Source organism: Dendropsophus ebraccatus, chromosome 3 (assembly GCF_027789765.1).
Source record: "Dendropsophus ebraccatus isolate aDenEbr1 chromosome 3, aDenEbr1.pat, whole genome shotgun sequence".
Classification (NCBI taxonomy): domain Eukaryota; kingdom Metazoa; phylum Chordata; class Amphibia; order Anura; family Hylidae; genus Dendropsophus; species Dendropsophus ebraccatus.
This window is the reverse complement of record NC_091456.1, coordinates 154,238,334-154,265,127: the sequence shown is the minus strand read 5'-3', so window position 1 is coordinate 154,265,127 and position 26,794 is coordinate 154,238,334. Positions and strand designations below refer to the sequence as shown.

General features: G+C 43.9%; 1 long non-coding RNA gene across 1 annotated transcript; it reads left to right on the top strand.

The window, feature by feature from the left end:
• Positions 1-5,820: 5,820 nt before the first annotated feature.
• LOC138787393 (uncharacterized) lies at positions 5,821-26,401 on the top strand. The gene is made up of 3 exons (XR_011362365.1): positions 5,821-5,924; positions 10,118-10,320; positions 26,270-26,401. It is a non-coding gene; the product is annotated as an uncharacterized lncRNA (long non-coding RNA).
• Positions 26,402-26,794: the final 393 nt, after the last annotated feature.

Genomic DNA, 26,794 nt, shown 5'->3' with positions numbered 1-26,794 from the left:
TCAGCTGCATTTTCTGTAAAACTTCACTTTATTCAATATGCAAATTTGGACGTTTGGTGCACTGGGGGCGGGACTACCAAATCTGCCCTACCAGCCCATCCCTTCCCTCAAATATTTATCTTTGCAGTAATGAGCGCTAGAGCGACATCACAGAGATGTCACTCTATATTCATAGAAGGGGTAGACCTGTGGGGGGATCAGTGCATGGGCCGTAGTCCTACCCCCAGTGCACCAAACAACCTCATTTGCATATTAAATAAAGCAAATATTTACTGAAAACAGCAACGAGGATGAAGGCAAGAAAATTACCTTCTCAGTGTCCCCAGCCCTATAGGAACATAACAGCGGGCTAGAGTGTCCTGCTAACCTGCTGTTAGTTTCCCTTTAATAATTGCAGGTAAATAGTGAGAGACATCCAAGTATTATTTTTATTTTACTTATATTATCACTTTTTTCTCCCTCTTCTGGATTATATGTGTTGGAGCAAAATGAATTCCCCATTCCTTATAGGAACCTGCTGGGTTGTACTGCACTATTTTTGGCCTTCCTATTTACATTATAGTATATAGACTCTGGGCCATTCTCATCAAACTTTTTCGTTGGTTCCTCTCTAGATGAAGGAAGCAGAATGTATCCAGACGCAGGAAAATATTATGCAAATGTGATGAAATGTATTCAGCAACATTCAAGTGAGGAAAGCACGGAAACAAAGAGAGCTATAAATAAGTGTCCATCTGTAGGCTGGAAAAGTAAATGTTTGCTCACTCTATAATGTATCTGTATGTAAAGAGAATTTGTCTTAAAATAAAAAAGTGCACGGAAAGATAACATCCTAAAGTATATTTCTGTATGCTGTAAAAAAAATTTTGGGGAAATTTTTTTATTAACTGGTATCAAAGTTATACAGATTGTAACTAGCTTCTACTTAAAAATCTCAAGTCTTCCAGTATTTATCAGCTGTTCTATGCCCTGCAGTGCAGGAAGTGGTGTATTCATTGGAGTTTGACATGCTCTCTGCTTCCACCTCCGTCCATAACAGGAACTACTGTCCACAGCAGGAAAGGTTTCTATGGGGATTTGCTACTGCTCTAAACAGTTCCTGACATGGACAGAGGTGACAGAAAAAAGCACTGCGTCAGACTGGAAACAATACACCACTTCCTGCAGGACATACAGCAACTGACAAGTACTGGAGGACTTAACATCTTAATATAGAAATAATTTACAAATCTGTATCATTTTATGACAACAGTTTTAAAAACAATTGTATTTCTTTAGAGTACCCCTTTAAGCATTTTAACATGTTTTTACAGGGGTTTTCAAAGACTTTTGAATTGATTGTCCATGCTTAGGATGAGCCATCAACATTAGGTGGGAGTACAACTCTCATCAACCCTGCCCATCAGCTGAATAAAGGGGCTGAGGTGCTCTAGCAAGCACCATGTCCCCAGTTTGGTAGATTTTGTACAGTTGTGTCACTAAGTCTTATGCCATCTAGTCAGGTGTCACACTCTGGGATGATGGGTGCCTTTTCGCACCACCACCACTTGGTGTCTCACTCTCCCCTATCTGTTGTCAACATAGCTGATGGATGAAGGGTTAACTACTATTTTCTGTTGTTCACTGTTTGACCAATCACTGGTGCAGGTACAAGATTCATTTTTATACTGTTTGCCATGTGGTAAATCTGATAACTTATCTATATTTATAAGTCAGTACAATTACAATGATAGCCAATTTATGTCATTTTTATTTTACTACTTTTTAGACTTTTTAAGTTTTTTTTAAACTTAAAATAAATAAATATATAAATGCTACATGATTTTTTTTTTTACCACTTTTCATCAAATTTTTTTCTGGGATGTTATGTGACCAAAAATGTTGCACTTTGGCAGTCTTTAGCGCTCAGGAATGTGATAATGTAATAGTTTGGGCAATTCCACATGCGACAATAGCAAATATGCTTTTTATTTTTTATTTAAAAAATAAGAAATTGACGGTGATTTAAACTTTTTTTATGGGATTGGATATATATATAGGAATACTCTCGCAATACACTGATTACTCATAGAGATCAATGCAATACATACCCTGTTTCCTCAGAAATAGGACAGTGTCTTATATTAATTTTTGCTCCCAAAGATACAATGTGTCTTATTTTCGGGGGACGTCTCATTTTTCCATGAAGAATTCACACTTATTGTTGAACAACAACAAAAAAGAACATTTATTATATACTGTACAGTAGTTGTCATCACAAACTGGCATAACCAGACAACCCACCCCCCTTCCCTTAGTGGCATGGTGGCAGTAGTCTTAGGGGCCTATTCCACGGGAGCGACAGTCTGACAGCTCAGACAGGCCGCAGTGGAGTTGATGCTGCGCCGCGGGACCTGGGGAGGAAGGCGGAGTGGAGGAGAAGTCCTGCTAGGTAATGTATGCTGCAAGGGCTGTAAGGACATCGGTAACGATGTCCCTGCAGCCCTCACTCAACGATCATGGAATAGGCCCAGTAAACGAGTGCCGATCTAGCAGATCGGCACTCGTTTATATAGTTGATCGGGCCCTGCTCGGCCCGTGGAATAGGACCCTTACTTTCGAGGGATGCCTCAATTTCAGGGGGATGACCTTATTTTAAGTTATCCTGTAAATCCTCCACTATGCCTTATTTTTGGAGGATGTATTATTTTTGGGGAAACAGGGTGTGTACTGCCTTTATCCATTATCTTAGCACTTGATAGCTGAACCTAAAGGCAGCCTGTAGAATGGATGTAGAATAGATCAGCTCCCTGCGATTTCGCAGGGGAGAACCGAACCCTCTACACAGGGGCGTAGCTAGGGGTTCAGCCTAGGGGGGGCGAGTGAGACTGAGTGGGCCCCCAACCAACGTTACCCATAGGGAACCCCAGCAGGTGACAAGGATTTTTTTTGAATAATAAAGGGAATATTCTTCTACATTTCTTATAGTGAATAAGGATACAGAGCCGTGTAAGAGGCTTCTACATCTGGAATATAGAACCACAAAAAAAGTAAAAGGGCTTAACATTAGAAAAATATAGCTGCCTTCTTCCACAGACAGCACCACTCTTGTCCTCAGTTTGATTCTCCTGGTGGCTGCAACCTGTGGGTGACAACCATCAGCCCTGAAGTTCCAGCAATACATCTGTCTACAGCGGCAGGTATCGGAGGATTGTACTACTGTACTACAACTCCCAGCATACCCTGAGGGCTGCAGACTGTCAACCTGGAGCCCCCCTTCCTCGACCAAGTGCATGCTACTGGTATATATATATGGTATTACCAATAATACCAGTATACAAGGGGGAAATATCGCCACAACCACTACCATCACCACCATATCGTTACTGACTAAATCCTCTATACTAAATCCAATAAAACACAGTACCAGATTACAAGTAACAAATAACACCACTACTTACTGACTAATACCAGCACATACCGACTAATACCAGCACATACCGACTAATACCAGCACATACCGACTAATACCAGCACATACCGACTAATACCACCACATACCGACTAATACCAGCACATACTGACTAACACCACTGCTGCAACTGAATAATCCACTGTACACAGAGCAATATCACCTCTTCAAGTCATTTAGCAGTAGCCCCAGCTCTACACAGGCTCTACACACCATATACATTACAGTGCAGATATATTTAGTGACTCACAGGTGACGTCTTCTCTGATCAGAGTTCTTCCCTTTTCATCTTCTTCTCCATCTGCCCTGGGCCGTTATGAGAACTTCTCCGAGCCACGAATCCACAGAATCTGCCAGATATACATATTAGGCTCCACACTCTGGCACCATCCTCATCTCTCTACACACTGCACATCTGTATTGGCCCCTTTACACCCTTGATTAGTGGGTAGGCTGACTCTTATAGATGGCTCCCCCCTGTATTGCCCCCTTATAGATGCCCCCTCTGTATTACCCCCTTATAGATGGCTACCCCTGTATCCCCCCCCTTATAGATGGCTCCCCTCCCCTGTATCCCCCCTTATAGATGGCTTCCCTCCCCTGTATCCCCCCTTATAGATGGCTCCTCCTGTATTCCCCCCTTATAGATGGCTCCTCCTGTATTCCCCCCTTATAGATGGCTCCCCCCCTGTATCCCCCCTTATAGATGGCTTCCCTCCCCTGTATTCCCCCCTTATAGATGGCTTCCCTCCCCTGTATTCCCCCCTTATAGATGGCTTCCCTCCCCTGTATTCCCCCTTATAGATGGCTCCCCCCCTGTATCCCCCCCCTTATAGATGGCTCCTCCCCTGTATCCCCCCCCTTATAGATGGCTTCCCTCCCCTGTATCCCTCCCTTATAGATGGCTCCCCCCCTGTATCCCCCCTTATAGATGGCTCCCCTCCCCTGTATCCCTCCCTTATAGATGGCTCCCCCCCTGTATCCCCCCTTATAGATGGCTTCCCTCCCCTGTATTCCCCCCTTGTAGATGGCTCCCCCCCTGTATCCCCCCTTATAATTTGCCCCCTGCACAGCAGATTAAAAAAAACAAACACACAACTCACCTAACAAGCGCTCCCCCGTCGCTGCTGTCCTCTCTTCTGCCCCCAGCTGATGCGTCCCTCCCTGGGGGATTCCCGGGCAGCGCACACATCCGGAAGCTGAGTGTGCGCCCAGGCCGGGACTTCCGGTACAGGAAGTCCCAGCGACGCGCACTAAGGTTCCTGATACGTGCGCTCCCTGGGAATCCCCCAGGGAGCGACGCATCAGACAGGGGCAAGATTGCCTCTTGCGGCCGCAAGCAAGACCGTGCTTGCGGTCGCAAGAGAGGCATAAAGGAGGGGGTGGGCTCGGCGGTTTGGGGGGCGTGTGCGGATGCGGAGCGCAGCCTCTTGTGGCTGGAGGCATAACGCTGCCTCCGGCCACAAGAATGATTGACACAGCCAGGAGCCAATGGCTCCTGATGCTGTGTCAATCACATCCTGGCCCAGTCGGAACTGTATGCGCTCATTAGGAGTGCGAGCGCATACAGTTCCGGCCACTACTGACGTGTTAATGCTGTCTGCAAAAGCAATAGCTTTTGCAGACAGCATTAACTGTCTAAGACCTCAGTGGGCCCCTGTCTGAGTGGGCCCGGGGGCGACCGCCCCCCTTGCCCCCCACCAAATTTCGCTACTGCCTCTACACCAACAATCATGCACGGCCAGGCCATTTATAAGCTGCTGTCAGTTTTGAAAAGATACTGTGTATAGAGAGGGGTCATGTTGTAAGCCTTCTTTATACCCTCTTATAGGTACCATGATGTACAAGATATGTCATGGTGCCTTGAGGGGTTAATGTTACAACAACATCCTATATAGTGAGTTACCTTACCACACAGATAAGTATATTCTGCAAAGTGATCAAACGATTAAAATGACAGGTCTCAATTTTCGCTTCCTAAAAGTTCTACAAACAGTTAAATAATATATATCATAGCCCTATTGATTAACATTCAGTATATATGATACCATGTATGATATCATAGGTTCCGGGACACTTAATTGTATAATAATACAACTATACTGTTTTTAGTATGTGGGCCTTGCTATACCTTATAGGGGTATGCATTTGACAAATGTCTTGGTTACTTCTAGTCCACTCATATTGCATAATGTGAAGACCATGGGGGGAGATTTATCAAACATGGTGTAAATGAAACTGGCTCAGATTCCCCCTTTTATTCCTCACAGACTCTTTGGAAAATAAAAGGTGGAATCTGATTGGTTACTAGGGGCAACAGAGCTAGTTTATGCCATGTTTGATAAATCTTCCCCCATGTCTCAGAATTTTGGGAAATAGTTTTAACAACTATGATGACTATAGCCATGTACCTGCGGGTCTAGGCACTTTGACTGCTAATGCCCCAAACCAACACCCCCAGGGGTAGGAAGGGGTAAGTGTTTAAATTTTGCCAGCAGATGGAGGTGATATACCACTTGTTTACATACACTGTAAATACAATACTATACATTCGACCACTGGAAAACTGCATTTTAAGTGTCACTGTCGTTTGTAAAAACTCTTGATATGACATAGATTATTTTGATTGGTCCGGGTCTGAGTGTTTAGACCTATACCGATCGGGAGAACAAACTGGGAGAAGACTGTGTTAAGCTCGGTCGTCTCCCAGCTTCCTGTAATGTGATATCAGTCGGGCTATCACATGACACAGAGCCGGGAGAGGACCACGCTCCTGGACCGATCAAAACTTTTGGCATGTCTCTATGACATGTCAAAAGTTTTTACAAAAGACAGTGAAACCCTAAGGCTCCATCACTAAGGCCTTTTGGTCTTTAGCAACAGCAAAAAAAAGAGACCAAATGCAGGAAGTCATGTCAGCTGTCCTGATGAAGATGATTGATGATTGGCCAGAAGCTGTACACTCCTGCAGACGAGTATACTAAGGGATAAAAAAGGCCAGTCCACCGACAGAGTAAAAGGCAGAAGCATGAGCAGCACAATGGGACACTAAACAGACACTAAAATGGACAGCATACATAAGGCAAGCATAAACTAAATATTTACTGGGATTTTAAGTTAGTTTGTGTCATGACAGGTACACTTTAAGTTAAAAATGCAATGAGGGAACACATGTCGATGTGTATTAAGGGTACAATACAGTCTACAGCGCTTCTTGCAGTTCTGTTGACTGTTCGCTTTAGTAGAAGACATAGTACTTGCCGCCATTTTGACAATGTATCCTGCCATACTGGTGAAATGATAGGTACCCTTCAACCCCTTCCTTGCTGGGTCCTTCTAGTGCTGCCCACCTGCTGTGCTGAACACACGGCAACAGGCCCAGTAAAGAAATAGTCAAGAGTCACTTAATCCCTTCCTTGTTCACAGTGTGCTTGACTTGGTGAGGGACATACAATGTATGGCTCCTGCTCAGCTTAAATAAACCTGAGACTCACCCCCTAGTAATATGGCACACTTCTTGTCCAGGCAAGCACTCCCTTCTTCACCCGTTTTTGGTGAGCGGAGCTGGGAGTGGTTCCCCTTCCTTATTAGTGTAGCAGGCTGCCTCCAGTGACCACGACTGAATCTGGTTTGTGTCTAGTTAGTGAAAGGAGAGCCCTGGAGCAGGCTGCTGTGGCTGTTTTTACCATAAAGTATGTAGCGGGTGGGAAAGAAAAAACAGTTATTAAAAAAAAAATCTTGGATGCCAGCACTAGACACTGGACAATGGGTGGCTAGTTGCAAATATGGCCCTGTATACTGGTGCATACTAGGGATGAGCGAACTGGCCGAGGTTCAGGTTAGTATGAACCTGAACTCTCGGCTTCTGATTCTCGCTGTCTGCCCGCTCCGTGGAGAGGGTGGATACAACCTTGAGGACCGCCTGGAAAACTGAAAAACAGCCATAGCCATAGTCTGTATCCCAGTTTTCTTGGTGGTCCTCTGACTGTATCCATCCTCTCCACGGAGCAGGCAGACAGCGGGAATCAGAAGCCGAGAGTTCAGGTTCATACGAACCTGAACCTCGGCCGGTTCGCTCATCCCTAGTGCATACCCCTTCTCATTCCACGTTTTAAAATAAGACATGGAGGGGAGGGGTTAAGTCTTTCCAATAGCTGCACAGTGCCTCCCATTGGGACTTTGCTCAATCCTTTTAATATAAGGGGACAATTACTGTTTCTCTTCTTTACCCAAATGTATCTTATTAAATAGTATTGCATATAATAATAATACATATATTTGTATTTGTAAAGTGTGATAGATACATTGGAATTATCATTGTCTTACTCTTTTTCCATAGATGTCCCTTTTAGGGTCCGTTAACACGTACAAGATCTGCTGCAAATTTGATGGCGCATTGAGTTACATTGATATCTGCAGCATCAAATCTCCTGCAGATCCTCTATGTGTGAATGGCCCCTTAATAAGCAAAAATTGAATTCCAATTAACAATATATTCAGGCTTTTAGACATGGATAATTATATTAACACACATAATGTGAATCACCATCAAAGTGTGTTTGTTTTGGCCATGCTTCTATTCCATATTGTGTTAATCTCTAACCTAAGCCATTCTCTGCTCTATGTAAGTTACTAAATATATATGTGTGCTTACTCATAAATACAAAGCAATTACCTTCATTTCCTTCCATCAAGTCATGAATCAGCCTTAACACCAATTAAAACGTTATAAAAATGTTAACTTCAATTATACATACTACATACCAAGTAACATCTCCGCGCTTTTGATGTGAGGTTACTGAAGAGATTTACTTGTCAGACAGAAATTAACCATAGAATTTATTTTTGTGTATTTCTTTCCTTTTGTAGACAAATTCCTGTGAGACGAAACTACTATTAATTTCTTTCATTGTATCTATCATTACCTCTTGTGCTTTACCTCCTGGTGGTATTGAGCCCCCCCCCCTCCCCCCAAATCCAAACAACAATGCTGTGTGGGCGAGATGTACTACAAATGACGTAAATAGGAGATCGGAGTCTAAAGGTTGTGCAGCAAGAGATCTGTGCTCAGCAGTGGTGAGATTTTCATTTCCATCACTTGAATGTTAATATGAATTGTTATTTCTACAGCCTCTATGATCCTCATCACCGCCACTTATCCTCCTTTATTAATAGAACATTATCACTATGATAATACAGTAAAATAGACTGCTCTGTCCAACACAAACTCAAATCTAGTAGATAAATGCCCCTAGGAAAGACACTATCCGATACCCCATTAATGGGGCTTTTCTGGATCACTAATAGTAGTGCCTATGACCCAATAACAAATATTAACGTGGGATGGCTGAGGCTTGTAGTCTCCACACCGGTCACGCTCTGTGTCTCACTTCCATAGGAATTCCTCATACTCTTTGAGCTGGCACAGGTGTCTGAAGGTGTTAGGGTTCTTTTACACAAAACGATTACCTGTACTTGACAATTGTTGCGTTTAATAGCTCACATTGATCAGCAACAATCAGCCGAAATGCATGATGTTGGCTGATCATTGTCTTTCAGCATGTTCTAAAATCCCGATGATGATAGCATTGGTCCGCTGCCCGTGTAATAGGAGCAGTCTATGAGCCATCTGGGTCATCCAGGCAGTCCCCCCCCCCCCCATTTGCTGCTGATCCTCTTTGTCTAGCCCTTCTTGTCACTAGTCTCTTGTCTTTTTCTCTGGAGCAGGTCGTGACTAAGGGCCTGTTCACACTACAAATTTGGCGCAGAGATTCCCTCCTGCAATGTCTTTAAATGTGGGGGCTCGCGTGCCTCCGCTCTCCGCACCTTTCCGCTCAAAGAACTGACATGTCAATTCTTTGAGCAGAGAGCGAAGGGGCACGAGCCCTCTTATTCCCGGTGGAATCTCTGCGCCGAATACATAGTGTAAACGGACCACATGTATTTTAGAAGTGTTTCTGCCTCAAAATATATGCATATTTTTCTGTTTCTATTTTACACTGTGTGTGAACATACCCTGTTTATTTAGTAAAGTGAGTTCAACATCATTCAAAAAGAACTACAAAATACTTGGGCTATGTTCACTTTAACAAAATTTCTTTAAATTGTAAGATTGCTGCCTGCGGCCACAAGAGTCTTCGGCGGGGCAGGCAGTCTATGGCTCCTCGCTCTGTCAATGGACAGGTGGGCCACGGTTCACGAGTGCTGTTGCCCCCCTTTCAACAGCAGGGGGCGCCGCCTGCGGCCATTACTTTAAGTAGCCTTGTGGCAGAAATGTCCCTGAAAATAGGTAAGCAGTCCTGATGGACATGACTTTAACATTTTTATACCAGCCTTAGGCTGGGCTCACACTGCATTTTTGCAATCTGTTTTTTCATCAGTTTTTGTGCAAAAAACGGATAAAAAAACGGATGAAAAAAAATTGATTCATTCGTGTGCATCTGTTTTGATCAGTTTTTTCATTATAAAAAAAAAAAATCAAAATGCATCCATTTTTTTAGTGGACTCAAAAACGTGGTCATTAAATGAATGAAAACAAAACAAAAAAAACGCAGTGAGAACCTAGCCTTTTATCTACTATTACATGTTTCTTTGGTAGCAATAGGAAATATAAGCATGTATTTTAAAATCCAATTTCTACAGTCAAAACTGTGTCTTTTTCATTAGGTATCTTGCTACAATGAACAACATACTTTGAAAATCGAACCCATGACTATTTATATGTACAAGTGTGCTGAATTGCCTGTAAGGAACGTTTCTTCATGAGCATCCTCTTCATGCAATTTAGAAACATTCAAGTAAAATAAATCCCTTAGTGTGGCCAGATGGTGGATGATGCAGAAAATATGCTGTGTAAAAGTGTAAAAATGGTAAGCTAAAAAGGAATTCTACGTCAATGAAACCTATAAACACAGGTGGAAACCACACATAAGTATGATAACCTCTAAGATAGGTTTGCTACAATGCTTAGAATGCGTATAGGGAATCTGTGACTAGGTTTATGGTGCCTTAAATGGGGGCAGCATGAACTAGTGACAGAAATGCTAAACAGATCGGTGTATTACTTACATCATTCTGTTTAGCCTTTCTCCTAATATGCAGGAGAATAGGATTGTTGCCACACCCCTCTCCCCACCCTCCAGCTGCTAATTGACAGTTGACTGCCTATACACAGCATGGATAGATGACTGTCAATCAGTAGCTGGTGGGCAGAGTTTTCTGCTTCTCATGAATATCCAGGACTACTGGGCTCATGTATATAATGGAGATAAAGTGATACAGCATTCTGTTCAGCTTCTCTGTCACTAGTTTATACTACCCTGAGATAGGACAGCATAAACCTACTGAGTCTCTTTAACCCCGATAAAGTGATACAGCATTCTGTTCAGCTTCTCTGTCACTTGTTTATACTACCCTGAGATAGGACAGCATAAACCTACTGAGTCTCTTTAACCCCGATAAAGTGATACAGCATTCTGTTCAGCTTCTCTGTCACTAGTTTATACTACCCTGAAATAGGACAGCATAAACCTACTGAGTCTCTTTAACCCCTTCCAGTCAGAAATACGTATATATACATTTCTACTGCACATACCCCGTGCAGTAGGAATGTATATATATATATATATATATATATATATATATATATATATATATGTTCCTGACTGAGGGGCTTACTGATGTGTGCAGGACCGCTGCAGTGAGAGCGGCCCCGCACACATCAGCGTGTCAGAGGCCGGAGGTAATGAGAGGCAGCTGCGATCCCGCAGCTGCATCTCATCATCCCCTTAAGTGCCTCGATCTATACTGATCATGGCGTTTAAGGTACTCAGTGACAGAACAAGCATCTGTCACTGAGTGATCGGGACACAGCCATGCTGTGGGGGTCCCACTCACATGTACCGACGGGCGGGGGTAAGCCTCTTACCTCCGTCCTGTCGGTTCGGCGATCTGTGAATAGAGTCTGCTCTCAGGCAAGCTCTATACACAGATTGCCGATAACACTGATGTATGCTGTGCTATGGCATTGCATTGATCAGTACATGCAATCTAAAGATTGCATGTTTTGCAGTGAAAAAAAGTGTAATAGAAAAAAGTTTTTAAAAGTATTTTAAAAAAACCTTTTAAACCCCCCTCCCAATAAAAGTTTAAAATACCCCCTTGCCCATTATAAAAAATAAATAAATAAATAAACATATTACATATTGTAGCATGCAGAATTGTCTGATCTATTGAAATATAACATTTTTATTCCCGCACGGTGAACAGCCTAAACGAAAAAAAATTAAATAAAAAGCGATCAAGTTTTTTTCTGTTACACCAATATGATATTAATAAAGACTAGAGATCATGGCAACACCCCAACCAGCCCTGTAGCTGGAAAAATAAAAGAGCTATGGCTCTTAAAAAGCGAGGAGGAACATTGCATTAATTTGACCTGGACATCCGGCCATCAAAGGGCTTGGTCTTGAAGGGGTTAATGCATCCGTACGCTTTCAGCACCTAGATTTCAATACGAATAAACCAATCAACCAGTAATTTGATGCTATCAGTTTATGAGGGAGCTAGTAACTTTGGTGGAAAATAGTCCAAATTGTGCTTATATGCAGAAGGAAGTTGCATTCGATATTGTTTTAAAACCATTACTGAAATGTTCAGATTTCCTTGTAATATACTGCATGATTTAGCTTAATTTAAGCCATAATCTAATCATGATAGGATAGAGACATTAAGTCTTTATTAGATGTGTCTCCTGGGGATCTGCTTTTCTTACAAATGACCTACCATAGGCTTACTGGAAAGTGTGTGTTTCACTGCGTGTTTTATATTATACAATAACTACACTGATCAGCTATAACATTGACTGACAATTTAACATTGCTAAATTATAATGTACTTACAGGGTTTAGCTTCCAGGACTGAGCCCTGAATATCAATCATACAGGCCAGGGAGAAGAGGGTGTAATGACTGGAGTCGTGGATCCGCTGTACCGCTACTAGCAATGATGTAAGCCGCACCAGGGAGTGGAGTCTAAGGGTCCTATTCCACGGGCCGAGGAGGGCCCGATCAACTATGTAAACGAGCGGCGATCCGCTAGATCGCCGCTCGTTTACTGGGCCTATTCCACGGTCCAATGATCGTTGAGCGAGGGCTGCAAGGACATCGTTACCGATGTCCTTGCAGCCCTTGCAGCATCATACATTACCTGTTAGGTCTTCTTCTCTGCGCTGTCTTCATCCCCGGGTCCCGCACGCTCTATCTTCCGAATGGCCGGTCAGCTGACAGGCCACACTCAGCCAATCACAGGCCGCGGCGGTCCCAGCCTGTGATTGGCTGAGCGCTCCGTCAGCTGACCGGCTATTCGGAAGATAGAGCGTGCGGGACCCGGGGATGAAGACAGCACAGAGAAGAAGACTTAACAGGTAATGTATGATGCTGCGCTTCTGAAATCGTCGGTCGCCCGCCGCGCGCCGCTATTCAACCGTAGCGATGCGCGGTGGGGGAACGATGATTTTAGGTCTGGCCCTAAATGAACGATCAGCCGATGACACGATCATCGGCTGATCGTTCTCTCTATTTCACCGAACGATAATTGGCCAAATCGGGCCAAATGGGGCCGATTCGGCCAATTATCGTTACTGTGGAATAGGGCCCTAAGGGGCCGCTGATCTTCACCAGAGCTGGCCACAAGGCGGGCTGGACTTGCTGCAGCAGGTGCCCCCCTGGGTAGGCTTGTTAACGGTGGCAAATGAGGTGCAGCTGGAGACGTGGGCAGGCAGGAACACAGCAGGAGTCACGGTTGGAACTGCAGGCAGCAGGAACATAGCGGGGCCCAGGGCTGGACCCACAGACAGCAGGGAACTGGGCAGGATTCACAGAGAGCTGGGACCACACACTATGGAAAGCATGCAGAGGCTCCAACAGGAAAGGTCAGCCAAGGTGTCTAATTTATAAGGGAGGTGATTGGTGCAACTAACCAATTAGGGACGCACTGTCCCTTTAAATCTGTGACAGCCGGCACGCGTGCGCCCTAGGAGGCGGGGACACGCGTGCCTGCTGGGACATCAGGGAGCGGGAGAGCAGAGGGGTAAGGAGCTCTGGGAGAGACAGCGGCGCCAGACCCCTGCATGTGGGCTCTGGCGTCCGCTGTCAGATGACAGGTGAAAGAAGCGGAGGGGCAGCACGGAGTACGGGACAACGCTGTGGCCGTGACAGTGGGTGAGGCAGGAGGCATGCATATTGCAGCTCAGCATGGCCTTCTTAATAGAAGCTTAGAAGGAATACAGGATTTCATAACTCTGCAAGCAGCCATTACCTAGGAGAGAAGTATTTGTTGTATTAGATCTACTTTGAGGGTGGATTCACACATAATGGAATCGCAGTGGATTTCACGCTGCGAATTCGAAGCAGTCTGTGCTCCAGCTTGTTCTGTGGCTCCTGGCATCAGGGCGTCTCGCTCAGCCACACAGGACCGGACAGCATGAAATCTGCTACAGTTCCGTTCCGTGTGAAGCTACCCTTAAGGAATATTCTGGCAAAAACCAAAATGTATATGTTACTGGCAGATACTGTCAGTACAGTATCGCAAAGATTTAAACTGATTCGGAGCGCCTCAAAATGAATAATGATCCTGAGGGTTCCTTGATTCCGGTCTGTAGCACATCTTCCGTAATCATAGGATGTGATAATGCCCCCTTTACAGGAGAACACTCTAAGGAGTATGTCAAACAAGTAAATTGATCAACTGTAGATTACAGATGTGCCTTGTCGTATGGACGGATGAGATAAAAGGATCTCTTGAACGGTATATTAACCCCTTCACATCAGCAATCTGCATATATACGTTTCTACTGTACATTCCCCGTGCAGTAGGAATGTATTTATACGTTTCTGCTGTGACGGGGTTAATAATGTGAGCGGTAGCATAGCGATCCCGCTCACATCAAAGTCCGGGGCCGCAGGTAATGAGAGTCAGCTGCGATCCCGCAGCTGACTCTCATTAACCCCTTAAATGCTAATCACGGCATTTAAGGTGCTCAATGACAGATTAAGCATCTGACACTGAGTGATCGGGACCCCCTCAGCCATGCTGCGGAGGTCCCGATCATATATGCCGACAGGCAGGGGTAAACTCCTTACCTCTGTCCTGTCAGATTGCCGATCCATGTATAAAGTCTGCTCTCAGGCAGGCTCTATACATAGATCACTGATAACACTGATCTATGCTATGCTATGGCATAGCATAGATCAGTATATGCAATCTAATGATTGCATATTTTACAGTGATAAATGTGTGTGTGGGGGGGAAATTATAATAAAAAAGTTTTTATTCAAGTATTAAAAAACACCTTTTAACCCCTTAAGGTCAAAGCCTATTTTCGTTTTTGCGCTTTTGCTTATTCCATTTTAAGTTTAAAAGTCCATATCGCTTGCATTTTTTCACCTAGAGACGTATATGAGCGCTTATTTTTTGCGAAACCAATTGTACTTTGCAATGATAGGCATTATTTTTCCATAACATATGCTGCGAAACCGGAAAAAAATCATTTGCGCTGTCAAATTGAAAAAAAAAACGAATTTGTTTTGATTTCGGGGAGTTTTGCATTTACGCCGTCCGTCCTATGGTAAAACTGACTTGTTATGCATGTTCCTCAAGTCGTTACGATTACTATGATATATAAAATGTATAACTTATATTGTATCGGATGGCCTGTAAAAAATTCAAACCATTGTTAACAAATATACGTTCCTTAAAATCGCTCCATTCCCAGGCTTATAGCGCTTTTATCCTTTGGTCTATGGGGCTGTGTGAGGTGTCAGTTTTTGCGCCATGATGTGTTCTTTCTATCGGTACCTTGATTGCGCAAATACGACTTTTTGATAGTTTTTTATTACATTTTTTCTGGATTTGATGCGACCAAAAATGCGCAATTTTGCACTTTGGAAATTTTTTTGCGCTGACGCCGTTTACCGTGCGAGATCAGGAATGTGATTAATTAATAGTTCGGGCGATTACGCGCGCGGCGATAGCAAACATGTTTATTTATTAATTTATATTTATAAAATGGGAAAAGGGGGGTGATTTGGACTTTTATTAGGGGAGGGGATTTTTTATTAATAAAAACACTTTTTTACTTTTTTTTTTACTGTAACTAGAAGCCCCCCTGGGGGACTTGTATATACACAGCAATGATCTCTCATAGAGATCAATGCTGTGTATATACACAGCAAAGATCCATCAGATCGGTCATAGATTACTATGGCCTGCTGCAGGCCATAGTAATCTATTGCCGAGCCGGGATCAGCGTCATTCCGACGCTGAGGCCCGGCACGGGCAGAAGAACGGATCTCCCCCCCGCGATCGCATCGCGGGGGGGAGATCCGTCCCACTAGACACCAGGGACGTGAGGTCTGAAGCCTCTAAGTGCAGCTGTCAGGTTTGACAGCTGCACTTAGAGGCTTAATTTAGCCGGCGCGGCAACGGGACCCGCGCCGGCTAATAGAGGCACTGCCCGGCTGCACGTGTCAGCCGGGATCAGCGCCGTTCAGAGCGGGGTCCCGGCGGGACCCCGCTCTGAACACCCCGAGCGGCACCATGACGTATGAGATACGTCATGGGTCGCTAAGGGGTTAAACCCCCTCCCAATAAAAGTTTAAAAGACCCCCTTGCCCATTTTAAAAATAAAAATATCAATAAATAAACATATTACATATCGTAGCGTGCAGAATTGTCCGATCTATTAAAATATAACATTATTGTTCCCGCACAGTGAATGGCGTAAACGGGAAAAAAAAACACCAGGATTGCTGATTTTATTAAATTATATATCACAAATTTTTTTTTAGAAAAAGCAATCAAAATTTTTCTGTTACACCAATATGATATTAATAAAGACTAGAGATCATGGCACAAAAAATGACTCCCCCAGCCATCCCTGTGGGTGGAAAAATAAAAGTGCTATGGCTCTTAGAAGGCGGGGAGGAACATTGCATTAATTTGACCCGGACTTTTGTGCGTCAAAGGGCTCTGTCTTGAAGGGGTTAAGAATGTGAATTAGCTGTATGGCACTGTGGTGCACTTACCTCTACTTACCAATGCGGTGGTACAATGGATAATGGAGAATGCTATAATCACCATATTAATTGTTACAATTGGTAAACTGTTACCCTGTCTATGTCATTGAATGGGCACAGAGGGGGAGGGGGTTTCTTTAGGACTTTCGTATATACAGAAATTCCTGGGCATGGATGTATGTTATCATGTACTGGGGGCATGGGATGTGGGACCAGCTCAGCCCCCCAACCCCTCCCCCCCAAAAAAAAATAAATTAAAAAAATTGGTGTTTGGTGTGGGGATTTATTTATGTATTTATTTATTTGTGTATTTATTTATTTTATGTGGGTGCTTGTTATTCAGGAAGATATTTCTGGATCAGCTGCACGGAACAATGTAAGTGATTAATCATTCCGTTTAGCTTCTCAGTCACTAGTTTATTCTAGAAGAGACAGATAAAGAGGTAAGAAGCCACATTATGCCGTAATTTACCATGGCTTGCATTGAATAAAAGATTGCTTTAACGGTGAGTGCTGCTAGACATAAGGCAACAATAGTCTGTAGCTGGAAGGCAAGCTGGCATGCTTTGTGACCTATGCAGGGAGGGCGGGGCGCTGAGCTGTGAGACATATTTTGTTTTATCTATACATTGGTGTTACCCTTTACTGTATTCCTCTCTGATGATAAGGAGAACACTGCTAGAAAGGGATTTGTATAGAACATATAAAGCTAAGTATAGCTAAGTGTTAGCTTAGAGTCCTATTAGACGTACTGATGGCGGCCCGATCAATATTGTAAACGAGTGCTAGATTGGTGCTCATTTACTGGGCCTATTACTTGGCCCGATAATTGTTTGGCAAAGGCTGCACTGACATCGTTAGTGATGTCTGTGCAGCCTTTGCCCAAACAATTTACATTACCTGTCCATGTTATTGGTGTTCTCATGCGCTCTGCTTCCTTCCCAGTCCCAGGTGCCAGGGCCGGCATGGCCAGTGATTGGCTGGGCGGCCTGTCAGCTCAAACCCTGTTCAAGAATCCTACAGGAAATACAAAGAAGAGAAGAACTGTGGATGAGTCCAGGGAAATAAAGTCCTGGACAGAACCATTTTCCTTATTTAAGAAAGTGGAAAGCTTATTTGAAGTTATAGTTGTAGTGGCAACGAAATTCAATATTAAAAAGGAAAACTAAAAGGAAAAACTAAAATTTTGAAAAATGTTAAGAATTGCAAAGATAAAAAATCTTATAGTCGACTAACTGTAAGGCAGAACAAGACATTTAAGAAAACCTGAAATAGCTATGGAATACAGTTATTAAATATCAGACTAGATTTAGAAAGTCTTCTTAACCTTTTCCAAATGAAATTGTTTTATAAAGCTTTTATAAAGATCAGTCTATTAGTCTCAGTTTTGTATGACTTTTAAATGTAGGTTTGCCGATAAGATTGTAAATGTTTCAGGACAGATAGATGTAACGACAAGAAGTAGGGCCAGGACAAGGGGCAGGCAGGGTAGGCACCCACTTAGGGCACAACTGCCGGCGATTAATAGAAATCCAGGGCTAGTAAAAGGCAATTTCAACTGCATGCACAGTATATAGTGTCTTGGGAGCAGCGCTGTATCTGGCTCAGGTGCATGCAAAATGATGCTGTCTCTTTCTGTGTGTGTGCCTCCAGTTAGGAGAGGCAAGGGAGTGTAAATGCTGCAGGTGAGGGAGCAGGGGGCAAGTACGTATAAAGTATTTCCTTTTTTTATTTTCTGAAGGGGCACCTATTTACCTCCAGAGAAGAAAGCAACTGTCTAAACTGGAGGAGGCTACTTTTTAGGGCACCTACCTGCACTAGGAGGTCACTACATACTGATGAGCACCTGTCTACTGATGGGAAACCATTAGAGAAATGTGAACCAAACTTCATAAACTGAGATTTGTTACGAACTTTGCAAAAACCTTGGTTCATAACAAAAACCTGTGCAACATAACAACCGCACAATTTAACCCCTTCGTGCTGCAGCTAGTTTGGGCCTTAATGACCAGGCTAATTTTTCAAAATCTGACCTGTCTCACTTTATGCTCTTATAGCTCAGTGATGCTTTAACGTATGCTAGCGATTCTGAGATTGTTTTTTCGTGACATATGGCACTTTATGTTAGTGGCAAAATTTGGTCACTACTTTGTGTGTTTTTTGTGAAAAACATCAAAATATCATGAAAAATTTTAAAAATTTGCATTTTATGAACTTTGAAATTCTCTGCTTCTAAAAAAAGAAAGTCGTAGCACATAAATTAGTTACTAAGTCACATTACCAATATGTCTTCTTTATTCTGGCATAATTTGGTAAACATATTTTACTTTTTTAGGGTGTTATGGGGCTTAGAAATTTATCAGCAAATTATCACATTTTCGTGAAACTGATTTTTTTAGGGACCAGTTCTTTTTTTAAATGGATTTAGAAGTCTGGTATCCTGAAAACCCCCATAAGTGACCCCATTTTGGAAACTACACACCTTAAAGAATTAATCTAGGGGTATAATGAGCATTTTAACCCTACAGGGGCTGGAGGAAAGTATTCACAATTAGGCAGTAAAAAAATGAAAAATTTAAATTTTCCAATAATATATACGTTTAGATTAAAGTTTCTCATTTTCAAAAGGAATATGAGACAAAAAGCACCCCAAAATTTGTAATGCAGGTTCTCTTGAGTACAACGGTACCCAATATGTGGGCGTAAACCACTGTATGGGCACACAGCAGGGCTCAGAAGGAAGGGAGCGCCAATTAGCTTTTCCAATGCAAATTTTGCTGAAGAAGTTTCTGAGCGCCATGTGCGTTTGCAGTGCCCCTGTAGTGTCAGCAGAGAGAAAACCCCCCATAAGTCACCCCATTTTGGAAAGTACACCCCTCAAAGAATTCATCTTGGTGTGTGGTGACCATTTTGACCCCACAGGTATTACAGGAAAGTATTCAAAAGAAGACAGTAAAAATGAAAAACTCGAATTCTTCCAATAATATGTTCGTTTAGTTTGAAATTTCTCAATTTCACGAGGAACAAGAGCAAAAAAGTACCCCAAAATTTGTAACGCAGGTTCTCCTGAGTACAATGGTACCCCATATGTGGGCATAAACCACTGCATGGGCACACAGGAGGGCTCAGAAGGGAAGGAGCGCCAATTAGCTTTTTCAATGCAGATTTTGCTGCAGAAGTTTCCGAGCGCCAGGTGCGTTTGCAGTGCCCCTGTAGTGCCAGCGGAGTAAAATCTCGCCATAAGTCACTCCATTTTGGAAAGTGCACCCCTCAAAGTATTCATCTTGGTGTGTGGTGACCATTTTGACCCCACAGGTATTAGAGGAAAGTATTCAAAAGTAGACAGTAAAAATGAAAAACTCAAATTTTTCCAATATTATGTTCTTTTAGTTTGAAATTTCTCAATTTTATGAGGAACAAGAGGAAATATGTACCCCAAAATTTGTAACGCAGGTTCTCCTAAGTGAAAAGGTACCTCATATGTGGGCATAAACCACTGCATGGGCACACAGGAGGGCTCAGAAGGAAAGGAGCGCCAATTAGCTTTTTCAATGCAGATTTTGCTGAAGAAGTTTCCGAGCGCCAGGTGCGTTTGCAGAGCCCCTGTAGTGTCCGCAGAGTAAAATCTCCCAATAAGTCACCCCATTTTAGAAAGTGCACCCCTCAAAGAATTTATTTTGGGGTGTGGTGAGCATTTTGACCCCACAGGTATTTGAGGAAAGTATTCAAAAGTAGACAGTAAAAATGAAAAACTCGATTTTTTCCAATAATATGTTCCTTTAGTTTGAAATTTCTCAATTTCTCGAGGAACAGGAGAGAAATGTCACCCCAATATATGTAAAGCAGGTTCTCCTGAGTAGAACGGTACCCCATATGTGGGCATAAACCACTGCATGGGCACACAGCCGGGCTCAGAAGGGAAGGAGCGCCAATTAGCATTTTCAGTGCAGATTTTTCTGAAGAAGTTTCTGAGCGCCAGGTGCGTTTGCAGAGCCCCTGTAGTGTCAGAAGAATAGATTCCCCCCAAAAGTCACCCCATTTTGGAAAGTGCACCCCTCAAAGAATTCATCTTGGGGTGTGGTGACCATTTTTACCCCACAGGTATTAGAGGAAAGTATTCAAAATTGGCCAGTAAAAATGAAAAACTCGAATTTTTCCAATAATATGTTGGTTTAGTTTGAAATTTCTCAATTTGACGAGGAACAGGAGAGAAAACGTACCCCAAAATCTGTAACGCAGGTTCTCCTGAGTACAACGGTACCCCATATGTGGGCATAAACCACTGTATGGGCACACAGCAGGGCTCAGAAGGGAAGGAGCGCCAATTTACAGGAGCAAAACCGCAGCTAGTAATGGTTATTAGAATAGCGCAGTTACTAAAATAAAATAAAAAAAATTAGATTACAGGTAATGTGGGGTGGTTACGGGCAACCAGGGGTGGTTACAGGTAATCTGGGGTGGTTACGGACAACATGGGGTGGTCACAGGCAACCTGCTGTGGTTACGGCAACCTGGGGTGGTTACAGGCAACGTGGGGTGGTTATGGGCAACGAGGGGTGGTTATGGGCAACGTGTGGTGGTCACGGGCAACCTGCTGTGGTTACGGCAACGTGGGGTGGTTACAGGCAACGTGGGCTGGTTAAAGGCAACGTGGGCTGGTTACAGGCAACGTGGGCTGGTTACGGGCAATCTGCTGTGCTTACAGACAATCTGGGATGGTTACGGGAAACGTGGGGTGGTTACGGTCAACCTGCAGTGCTTACAGACAATCTGGGGTGGTTACGGGCAACGTGGGGTGGTTACGGGCAACCTGCAGTGCTTACAGACAATCTGGGGTGGTTACGGGCAACGTGGGGTGGTTACGGGCAACGTGGGGTGGTTACGGGCAACCTGCAGTGCTTACAGACAATCTGGGGTGGTTACGGGCAATCTGCAGTGCTTACTGACAATCTGGGGTGGTTACGGGCAACGTGGGGTGGTTACGGGCAATGTGGAGTGGTTACGGATAAACTGAAGTTCTTATAGGCAATCTGGGGTGGATACCTGTAATCTGGCATGGGCACCGCAATCTGGAGGGGGTCATTGGCAATTTGGGGTGGTCAGAGGCGCCGTGGCGTGGTCAGAGGCGACGTGTGGTGGTCAGAGGCGACGTGTGGTGGTCAGAGGCGACGTGCGGTGGTCAGAGGCGACGTGCGGTGGTCAGAGGCGACGTGCGGTGGTCAGAGGCATCGTGGCGTGGTCAGAGGCATCTTGGCGTGGTCAGAGGCAACGTGCGGTGGTTACGTGCAATCTGGGGGGGTTACATGTAATCTGGCATGATTACGGGGAACCTGGGGGGGTTATGTGCAACCTGGAAGGGTTACAGACAATCTGGGATTGTTACTGATAAACCGAAGTGCTTATAGGTAATCTGGGGTGGGTACATGTAATTTGGGGTGGTTACGGGCAATCGGGAGGGGGTCACTGGCAATTTGTGGTGGTTACGGGCAACGTGCGGTGGTTACGGACAACATGCGGTGGTTAGGGGCAACGTGCGGTGGTTACGGGCAACGTGTGGTGGTTACGGGCAACGTGCGGTGGTTACGGGTAATCTGGGGAGGGGTTAGGGGTAATTTGGGAGTAAACTGCAATTATTACTATAATAAAAAGTGTGTGTTTTATTTTTTTGTATGTTTGTCACTTTTTGTACTTTACATATTCATTTTCACTGTATTACTATGATTACTGTGATATTTTCTATCTCAGTAATCATAGTTCAGTGACAGAGACCAAATTGGTCTCTGTCACTTTAAATTTTCAGAGTTGGCTGGTTGTGAAGCGCATGCGCACTTCATAACCAGCCAGGACGTCGAGGAGGAAGGAGCTCCAGGAGCAGGTGAGTATATGGGGAAGGGGGGGTGACTGGGGGACGGGGGTGACAGGGGGGGTGGGGGGCGACTTGGGGGGTGGGGGGACATCACTTTTTATCCCCTGTCACCAATCATTCATGATGACAGGGGATAAAAAGTGGCTGGATGCACATGGTACAAGCGATCAGCGGTATATAGTATATACCGCTGATCGCTTGTACCGGGACCCAACAGGGGGGTCCCCGATGACTGCCCCATGCTCTCCGCTACCTCCGGTGGCGGAGAGCATGGGGCTTTCATTCATTTTAACTTTTCCATCGCTGTGAACCGACATTAGTCGGTTCACATCGATGGCGGCGGCCATCTTGGAAATGATGGCCGCCGGGGGAGGGGGGTTAGTGATCGCCCTACTAGGGGGGGCTGATCTGAGGTCTGGGGGACACTTATTTCGTCTCCCCCCGCCGTAGATTCACGGCGGGGGGAGATGAAAGGCGGCGGCAGCACTGGTAATCCCCTTTACCGACGGCCGCCGCTATAACGTTAATAGCGGCGATCGTCGGTAAGGGGGGGGGGGGGGTTGGGACGGACCGGCCCCGTAGCCTTATTCTCTGCCATCGCCGTAAAAAGCTGATGGCAGCAGAATAAGGACCCTTAGTGACCGCCGTAAAAAGCCGTATCGGCGGTCACTAAGGGGTTAATACATATAGTAAACAAAAACAAGGCTATGCTCACCTCTCCGCAATCCCCTGGTGTACTCCTGAGGATTTCCAGTGTTCCCTGCCCCCAGCCTGCTCAGCCAATCACTGACTTAGACAGAATTGGTCCCTAATCAGTCACTTTTGCCTTAGTAAGGAAGTGAAGGCAGCTGCGATCACTTGAGACACCAGGGGAGCGTGAACAGGTAGGTATTGAAGAGCAAGCTAGCTGAACTGCACTAAAATAGCTTAAAGTGATATTGTCACCTCCTTTCAATATAAGGAGTTCTCAGGTTATATTCTGAACATTTCATATCTTACTGTATAAAGGATTTCTTGGTGGTCTCTCCACTTAAAAATGCATGTTATCATTGGTGGACAGTGCCATCTGAGTGGGGCATTCACGGCCATTGTGCCCCATTTCCCAATCTATATCAGTGCCTTAGATCCTGCCCCCTCCTGATGTTGTAGGTGCCTAGGCCCGCCCCTCCATGGCGGCATTGGAATGGGCCAACCAGGAGACACAGACCCCGTCCCTCAGTGACGTCATCAGAACTGGCTGGATGAGAAGGAGTTGAAGGAGGATTTCAGTAAGTTCACTGCATGTGGGCTAAACACCACAGATGTCGTTCTTCACCACATTAGGATGCTGGCCTTGCAGGATAAGTTGAATGTGAAGAATTTGGAGGAGAACGACATCTACAGTGTTTAGCCCACATGCAGTGAACTTACTGAAATCGTCTTTCTGATCTGGCCACTTCTGATGACAGCATGGAGGGGGTGGGGCTTTTGCCTCCAGGTTGGCCCATTCTGATAACATCATGAAAAGGGTGGGGCCTGGGCACAGAAAACTTCACGTAGGGTCAGGGCCTATGGTACCGATGTAAGTGGGGAGATTGGGCAGGACGGCCACAAAGCCCCACCTAGATTACACTGTCAACAATAACAATTACACCTACAATAACATGCATTTTTTGAGCAGAGAGACCACCAAGAAATCTTTTATGCAGTAAGATATGAAATGTCCAGAATTTAAGCTTAAGAAGGGTGCTAAGAACTACTTATATGGAAAGGGGGTGACAATATTACTGCAATTGTTTAGCTGTTTTAGCGCGGTTCATTTATGGTCCAATATGGACTAACCCAAACTTTTAAAAATTTGCTCATCTGTTCTGTTAGAAATTGTTGCTAAATACAAAGGCCTCTTTTTTTTTTTTTTACACAGAAGTATGATGGATGAAGATATGATTGAAAACCTTGCAACATTTTTTTGAATTGTTAGAAGAAATAAAATAATTTCTTGTTCAGAAGGGTAACACCATAGAACTACAAAATGACAAATGGCTCTGTGACCTTGCTTTCATATTAGACATTAAACAACATCTGAAGAAACTGAATTTAAAACTGCAAGGGAAAGTTCGGCTTCTTACTAATCTGTGTAACAAAACCCTCGCTTTCCAGTCAAAACTTTATATTTGTTTTAATCTCAGCTGGAAAATTGTGGTCTTGTGCATTTGCTGACATGTAGGTGAACACTCCTGGGTGATGCAAAGGTGTCTTTTTATAACAAAGGATTTGGAATGTTTGTAGCTCCCTTTGTGTTTATCCTGGGGAAGCTTTCTCGGAATATCAACTGGGACTCTTCAAGCTTCAGTCATGTGACAACAGTCTACAACACAACTTTAGAAAAAGGCATTTGTTGAACGTTTACAAATGTGTGCCAGCAGGCTGGTATTTGAAATTGTGTGATGCCAGCCTATTTGGGTCAACATACTTATAGGAGCAGACATTTCTTTTATGAATATTAGCAAGTCAAAATTTCGGAGCTGGCTTACTATTGAAAATCTTTAAAAGGGTTATCCAAAAATGTTTGGTCGGGATTACAGGCCTCAGATATTAGACCCCTCTGTGAAAGCACAGATCCTGGTAGGTGAGGTGGCAGATCACAGGCACACTGAGCTGGGGATAGAGTACTCCTAACGCAGCCCGATTTACATGCACCATGAGAAGACCCACTACTATGCATATATGAATATGCATAGTGGGTGAAGCGGGCGGGTCAGGATGGGCGGTCCAATGGGGTTCTTGTAATAATAATATATTTATTTGTATAGCGCACACAGATTCCGCAGCACTTTTTTCTATGCATACAGTGCAGCGGTACATAATACACAGTTAGATAATTAGAATAAATAAAAATAACATCAAAATACAAAGTATAAACGAGACCTGCTCGTTGGAGCTTACAGACTACAACTTGGGTTTACACCAGGTGTAAGTGCTTCATTTGTCCATGGTCCGGCCATTGTAAATAGTTAGAAATACAGGAAAAGCCAATAACTGTTTGCAAGTAAACGTATAAAGTGCAGGAACCGTCAGAGATAGAGCAAAGGAAACAAAAAAGGGGGAATAAAGGTTTATGAAACGTTATAAGTAAGCCCTAAGAGATGAGTCTTCAGGGCATGTTTGAAACTGTAAGTATTGGGTATGAGTCTGATGTCTTTGTGTAGGACGTTCCAGAGAACTGGTGCAGCACGAGAGAAGTCATGGAGGCGGAAATGAGAGGTTCTGATTATGGAAGATGCACGGGAAGGATGATAGGTGGAGATGAGGGAGGAGATGTATGGAGGGGCAGATTTGTGGAGAGCTTTATGGGTGAGGGTGAGGTGCTTGAAGTGGATTCTGGATTTAGTGGGTACACAATGATACGGATTAGGATATTTCTTTATATAAAAAAACTTGGGAAAGGCGGGACCCAGAGGAGAATCATTTACATCAGTGGGGACATGAGATAAAGAACTGCTGGGGGATATCAGCAAATTTGTTTACACAGACCTGCTGACAGTTCCACTTTAAGGGATTTACAGCTAAAAAAGGAAGACCTACATAATATAAGAATGTGGTTTCAATGTTATGGTTGACTTGGGTATATAGTTAAGATGTAAGAAACAGTCTCCGTGATCTAGAAAGAAAATCAAGATGCATGTTTCAAGCAAAAGAAAACAGTATCCCTCACGTAAGACAGAGAATGCTCTTCTATGTCTGATTCAATCAATATAAGCTGGTAAATTGGAAGTATAAACACTCATCAATCACTAAAATCGGGTTTCTGTTGCGGCTACTAATATAGATGAACTAAAGTTTGTCTGAATTGCTTACTCGTAATACATCAGAGTTAATACTTTGTTTTCTTCTACAGCTCAACAATCCCACAAGCTTTATCGCTCCTGTGATTTCCCAGTGTTCATACTCAATGTTCAATAAAACACCCTTCAAAATAATCTAAGTGTCTGCATGTCTTTGGGAATCGCCATATATGCATCGTAAGTGAGGCAAGGTGAGACATTTGCTCCAGGCAGTGTAATTCCTTGACTGAAAATGAACAGTGTGTTGGCAGACAATGCGAGGCATCCAATCACTAAGTAATGCACAGTAAATAGAAAACGTGAGCGTGAAACAGGTGTGTTGTGTTTTGCAGCCTGGCACTATAGGGACCATGATGAGTCTGACAATGTTGGCACAAGTATGATGCCTGCACTATTGCAGCTATCATGAGTGTGGTCCTTATTCACTTGAGGCCATGATCTGGAGTCATTTGGGTTGGACATATTCGTGTTTTGTGGGTACCAATATTGTTGTTTATTATTAATGTTTGGGCACTAAGAGGACAATACTACTGTGTGCGGGAGGCACTAAAGGTCCCCATACACTCTAGACTTTGATT